We start from the raw sequence: 7,385 nt of genomic DNA, 5'->3' as shown, positions 1-7,385 counted from the left end.
AGCCGATGCATTGAGCCGCAGGGCGGAGAGCACTCCACTGCGAGATGTATGTTTGAGATTGACTGTGATAGCTCCAGTATTGGATGCTATTCGTGCGGCACAGGCCGAGGCTGTGCGACCAGAGATGCAGAAGAGAGAGCGGGTCGTTGGTTTGGTTTCAGAGTTCGTCACGGATGGACGAGGGCTTATGACGTTTCAGGGTCGGATTTGGGTACCGTTCGTGGGTGGTACGCGTATTACTTTGATGGATGAGGCTCATCGATCGAAATTCTCGATCCATCCCGGGGCTACGAAGATGTATTTGGATTTGAGGAAAGAGTATTGGTGGCCCTGTATGAAGAGGGACGTCGCATGGTTCGTTGAGAGGTGCTTGACCTGCTGAAGAGTTAAGGCCGAGCACCAGAGACCGCATGGCAAGTTGCAGCCATTGGAGGTTCCCGAGTGGAAGTGGGAACAGATCACTATGGATTTCATCACCAAATTGCCGAGGACTGTCAGAGGAGTCGATGCAATTTGGGTGATTGTGGATAGGTTGACGAAGAGTGCACACTTCCTTGCCATTAATGAGAGTTCTTCAGCGGAGAAGTTGGCGGAGATATATGTGAGAGAAGTGGTATCTCGGCATGGGGTGCCGATCTCGATTGTTTCAAACCGTGATGTGCGCTTCACTTCCAGATTCTGGAAGAAATTCCATGAGGAGCTGGGTACTAAATTGCATTTTAGTACCGCATACCATCCCCAGACAGACGGTCAGAGCGAGCGAACGATTCAGACGCTGGAGGACATGCTTCGAGCGTGCGTGTTAGATTTCGGGGGTAGCTGGGATGCGTATTTACCCTTGGCAGAGTTCTCCTACAACAACAGCCATCATTCGAGCATTGGTATGCCACCCTTTGAGCTGTTGTATGGTAGGAGGTGTCGGACCCCCATTTGCTGGGGAGAGGTGGGACAGAGAGTGATGGGCAGTACAGAGATCGTGCTTCAGACGACAGAGCAGATTCAGCAGGTTAGATAGAGGTTATTGACCGCCCAGAGCCGACAGAAGAGTTATGCAGACAGACGCCGATCCGAGCTTGAGTTTCAAGTCGGCGACTTCGTTCTCCTGAAGGTCTCTCCATGGAAAGGAGTGATTCGATTCAGGAAGAGGGGCAAGTTGGGACCCCGGTATATTGGGCTATTTCGTGTGATTGCGAGGATAGGCCGGGTAGCCTATCGTTTGGAGTTGCCAGCAGAGTTGGGGCAGATCCACGACACTTTTCATGTGTCGCAATTGAGGAAGTGTATAGCCGACGAGTCGGCAGTGGTTCCATTAGAGGATATTCAGGTGGATGCGAGCCTGAATTATGCCGAGAGACCAGTGGCCATCAGGGATCGGAAGATCAAGGTTCTGAGGAACAAGGAGGTACCTCTGGTGTTGGTTCAGTGGCAACACCGGAAGGGATCGGAAATGACTTGGGAGCCGGAGCGTGAGATGCAGGAGCAGCATCCGGAGCTATTTTCAGAGTGAGACTTTGAGGGCGAAGTCTAGTCCTAGTGGGGGAGAGTTGTAATAGCCCGGAATTTCAGGTATTGTTATATTTATGATTTTGGGTGTTTTAAGAGGGGACTCGGCGAGTTGGAGCCTAGACTCGCCGAGTAGGATCGCGGATCTGGCCGCGGGTTCGCGACTGGACTCGCCGAGTCCGGATATGGACTCGGCGAGTATGCGCTGTATAGCGAAAACCCTAACCGTTTAGGTTTGGGACGTATATGAGGGACTTTATGGCCGTCATTGTTCACCCTAGCCCTCTGAGAGAAACCCTAACTCGATTGTGAGCAGCTGGAGCAAGGTAGAAGACCATTGTTGATTTTGGAAGTATTGTCTTGCAAGGAAGAGAAGGATTGGTTAAGGGAACAACAAAGGAAGCCACGTTCTGAGGATTGAGGACACAGAGAGCACGTTATTCAGGTAATATTTCGAATTGCATCCTTCTATGATTGATGTGTATATGGATTTAGGGTTTATTGAACCCTTTTGTGGCTAGATTGAGTATTACCTTAGTCCCCCAAACGATTGGAACTCTGTATTGGGACCTTTGGAGGTCCAGAATGTCCCATGCCTGAGCATTTCGGGAATCAATGGAGGTTTTGGATTGAAATCCTTATGCCTTAGGTCAAAATGTAAATTATGAGTCATGGGGTGTATTATGAGCACCGAAATGAAGACCTTACGTGATGAATCAGTTTAGGAAGGCCAGACCTAGGAATGGTCGGAGCAGTTCTGACCTTAGAAAGCAGTTTGAGCGGTTGCATGGCATGGACTCGCCGAGTCCGATGAACAGACTCGACGAGTAGCTTGAAGATTAACTGGGACTCGTCGAGTTGTTCTTCAGACTCGGCGAGTTGAGTCGGGGTGGCCCCGCGATTCTTCCAGGAGAAACTCGTCGAGTCAAGGAGGATAGTCGACGAGTAGAAAGGGAATCTTAGAGAACTGGTGAGGACGTCTAGACTCGCCGAGTCGCCCTAGCACTCGCCGAGTCAGGTCAGGTTGACCGTTGACCGTTGACCAGAGTTGACCTATGTTTGACCTCTTAGGGATAGTCAAACTTAGAAGATAAAAGTGTTAATAAGAGATGTATGATATTATAGGGAGATTATAGCTCGGCGGATCGAGTACGAGTGACTTCGGGATTTGCTAGTTTTCGACATTCACAAGGTGAGTCTTCTCACTATACTGTACCCGGGAGGGTTTGACTGTGTGACCGGAAGGTCGGATATGATATGTGATATATGTGCTGTATGTGATAAGTTAATTGTTATGCGTGCTATGTATGTTATTTGGGCCGGAAGGCAATATGTTATGGGCCGGAAGGCGTTGTGTTGTGGACCGTAAGGTTGGCGTGGGTAGGACCGAAAGGTTTACCCAGCAGGGACGGAAGTCCCCTGAGACACATGGACCGTAAGGTCAGGGCCTGGAAAGGCGTATGTGCGTAAGTTGTATATTGGGGAACTCACTAAGCATTTATGCTTACAGTTGTTATATATGTGTTTCAGGTACTAGCGAGGACCGTGGGAAGGCGCCGGCGTGATCTGTACACACTGAAAGATGTTTTGTGATCTTGGGATTTAGATGATTTGTATTTTGACATGAGACTCGAAATGTTTATGCCTTGTTTTGAATAAAAATACTATATTTTAAAATGAAAATTTTGTTTGAAAATTTACGTTGTTACACATGAAGTCTTCTGAATTGAATGACGATTAGAGTTTAGGCCGTGGGGGATATTGAGATCGATGACATAATTTTTATTGAGTCATAGGGTTAGAGTTTTCTTGGCTCTGATACCGAGTGAAACCATGTATTTCATCAATAATTAAAGATTTCATAAGATCCTAGATAAATAGTATTAGATAAATACAATTAGGTACCCTCTATTATAGGCAATGTAATATTCTCTACTCAACATTATCTAATACTCAACTGGGTGTTAGATGAAATCAAGAGGCATGCAAATTAGGGACCATTAAACCCCTAAAAATTAAAACCAGTTTCTAGATACAAAGTTATAAATGAATCTTTCTTGTTTTCGAAACCAACTGAATCACCTAATTGAAGTTAGGATGAAAAAGTTAGGGATAAAACAAGATCAGAAGATAAGATCCATTTGTCTAATATCAAAAATCATTTGGGGTGAGTTATGACCCATGTTGTACAATCTTAGTTAGTATGACTGCTTGATATTTTAGTAAAATCATGCTAAATAATTCTACAATCACCCTGGATGATTTTAAGGTGGTAAGTGGCATTTAAGATGAAAAATATTTACTTTTACTCATTTTCTTCACAAATTAGTTCCATTGACAAGGTGAGGTTCTAAGGAGAATTTGTTCATAGGTCTCTAAATTAGATTTAATCATCCTTGATCATAGAATATCAATATTAGAAGGTATGTCTTCTTGAGTTCCTTCATCTCTTTGGATTTGGAACAAAGCTAGGGTTTGGTTAAGCTTGTTAAAAGAGGTCATAATGGACCAATTTATGATGTCTTTTAAGTTATTATGTAAAATAATCAACATATAATTTATCTCAAAAACTCCATGGATGAGACAAATCCATGTTCAAAGAGAATAGTCAACACCCTAAGAAGGGTGTTGTACAATTAACAAGATTTGATGATGTTAGCTATTAATGTGGATGAGATGTATGTTACAAATGATAATGTTAGATTAAACTTACCTACAAATTGAATAGAAGATGAGTAGTTGGTTTTTTTTGTTCTTGGTTACCTCAAACCAAGGTGTTAAAATGATGGTTAGTGTTTTGTATTGGTAAAGCATAGGTGGGGACCTTGAAAAAGGAAAAGAACATAAAGAATATGGAATTTTCCATCCATAATAGTTCAAGGTGAGTAATTAACTATGATTATAAGAATGTAGGAATTCTACGAGAATGGACAATGCTAAACATTTGTTTTTGTTGTTTGATGTTTTTGAATGGTAGAAACATGAGGGAAGGGTACGTGACTCCTTGGATTGATAATAATAAGGGTTAAAATGTTGATAGTTAAGAATGATGGTCTTCATTGTAAAGTATTTGGTATGAGATTATTCACATAATAGTTATAAGGATGTTTGTAAATAGAAGATATTGTATACTTATATCATTGATTATGAAGAGCTACAAGTTAATAAAGATAATGATTATCATATAAGTTTTGTAAGATAGTCATGAGATGATTATATACGTATGATCTCATTAGTAGATAAAAGAGGGGTTTGACTTGAAGTTAATTCCATATGTAAGAAATAAAAAAGTGGAATAGATTCCCCATGCAGATAACTATGAGTAAAAACTACTTGATATATTTGTAATTTAAGGATAGTTTTTTTACTGTTGTTGAAAATATCATATGTTTTCGAATTAGTCAATAATTAGGAATTTATATATAAAAGCTTAATGAAAGGGTTTCTCATAACGTAACACTTTATTATGGATGTGAACTGGATTATGATTTTCTTTAATAGAGATGGTTGTTTATTTCCTCCTCGAGAGGAATGGTTATTTATTTCGTCATCGATAGGGATGGTTGTTTGTTTCGTACCCTATAGAGATGGTTGTTTATTTCTTCCCTCATAGGGATGGTTGTTTTATTTCAGTGCTGATAAGGATGACTGTTTTGTTCCCGACAGGGATGGTTGTTTATTTTTTTATTGATGGGGATGGATGATTATTTATTCCCCGATAGAGATAGTAAGTTATTTTGTACCCAATGTGGATGGTTGCCTAAGGATCACTTCAGATTACATATGGAGGCAATTATCTTTAATTGTTAAATATGTTATGATGTTTAGTGAATTTTATTGATTTGATTCTCTATTATTACATTTATAAGGTTTTTATACACCTTATATAGAGAGTATGATAGTTACTCACCATGCTTATGTAGCTTACTATTTTTATAACCCATGATTACTGGTGCAAGTACAAGTAGAAAGGGTAAGGTAGTAGTCTAACTTCATGATGGAATACAAAGATTTATAATAGATGCCTTTTACCTGATGTAGTTTAATGTAACACTCAATGTGGTTTGTCACACCCCCAAACCAGACTACGGAAACGTCCGGGGGCTTATGCGTGACTTCATCTTGAAATATCATTACAGTGAATATAAATGAAACAAAACATCATCATTACCATGCATAATATAATACAACTGCCATTGTTTACATCAAGTACAATTGTTTAAATAACATGACCAACACATTCAATGTTTGATGTTTGACAGTACACAAAACTAATCCCCTATTCTTGTTGATTCTTCTGCTTAACGAGTCCCTGAGAATACAAGTTATTTTGAAAACGTCAACATATATAATGTTGGTGAGTTCATAAGCATATTTGTGAAAATGATTTGTATAACTTTGAAACCACCAGAAAATCCTATATTTTCTGCAAACTGTTTAGTATGTTTGTGTCAGATCTTGTATTAATGCATTTATGTTATTGTTTATTTGACTAAAAGGGTAAAGAGAATGTAGAGAGAATGTAAAGAGCATGTAAAGAGAATGTTCCTAGACAACCTGATGTTGTCTGTAAAAGAGAAAGCTGTCATACCAACCCCCGAGGTTGAGTACCAGTATGAGTATGTTTCCGGGTAATCTAAAAGAAAAGACAATGGTGTTCCGTAAACTTCATAACGTTAATACCTCTAAGTGAGCCGTCGTAACCATACTAAATAAAGACAATTTCGCCTGTCTTGGCGTTGTTGGACGTCGGTTTTGATTATAAGGTTTTCGTCACCCTAGACTGAGTTAGTCTAACTGTAGCGAACAGCTCAGGTGTGGGGTGTCATCCCCGTATAGATCTATACACAAATCCCTGCTCTCCCTCCAAGAGACTTTGATTATAACTACAGGCTACGATCATACACTTAATAGGTGCCAAACGACAAAACTCACTAGATCCTTAATCGAATTTACGCGAAGAAAAGTATAAACTCATTCCAGGCCTAATGAACCATGTAAGTGAACCACTAAGGCATCGCTAAACATGTAAATCATTTCAAGGCCCAATTGGAATGAGATTATATAACATGGGCCCGAAATATATATGAAAGGACAACTAAGGTCCATTTCACATGTAATGTATTTACAGGCCCAAATAGCACACAAATAGTATCCAAGGTTCGTCGCACATGTTAATGGGTCAATGAGGCCTAATAAACATATAAATAGTATACATGACCTATCAAACATACAAATGGGCCACTAAGGCCCAATAACCTAGAAAATGGTCAAATTAATTCGTTTCTTAGTTTATCGTTGGTTTTGGTTCAAGTATTCACTAAAATCACATAAAAGCCCATTTTTGTAAAAATGACGTTCTTGGCCCAATAAACCAAAAATTTACAATTAAAGCCCAATTTTTGTAAGAATAACACTTTAGTCTCCGTTTTGTTCAAAACTTGTGTTGATGACTAGTTTGTGGTAAAAATAACATTTTAAACCCATTTTTGTCAAAAGTATCATCTTTGGCTTGATTTTTGTGAAAACACACATTTTTCTGGTTTTGGGCTTTTCTGACCTAGTTGTTGGAAAATTTGTAGAAAACTCATCGTAAGTCGAAATTTGGATCCGTAAATTCTGAAAGTTTGGAAATTTTGTCTACTTTGTTCACAATTTTTCTCATAATTTTTAATGGCTTCTAACAAGTTTAAAATTGCTCACCTTAACTGGCTGGTCCAAAATTATTTCAAATCAGATAGGCAGTTTTGTAAAATTCGCCAAAAATTGTAGAAAAATTGTATGAAAACGTGACAGTAGTCATTTAAAAGATAGAAAGCTGAACATTTTTCATGTAAAACAGTTTTCAAAAATATTATCATTTAGGTGGTAAAAAAAGTTCA

This window comes from Lactuca serriola, chromosome 5 (genome assembly GCF_051521515.1).
Source record: "Lactuca serriola cultivar US96UC23 chromosome 5, Lser_US96UC23_V15, whole genome shotgun sequence".
Lineage (NCBI taxonomy): Eukaryota > Viridiplantae > Streptophyta > Magnoliopsida > Asterales > Asteraceae > Lactuca > Lactuca serriola.
Note: the sequence above shows the minus strand (reverse complement) of the source record.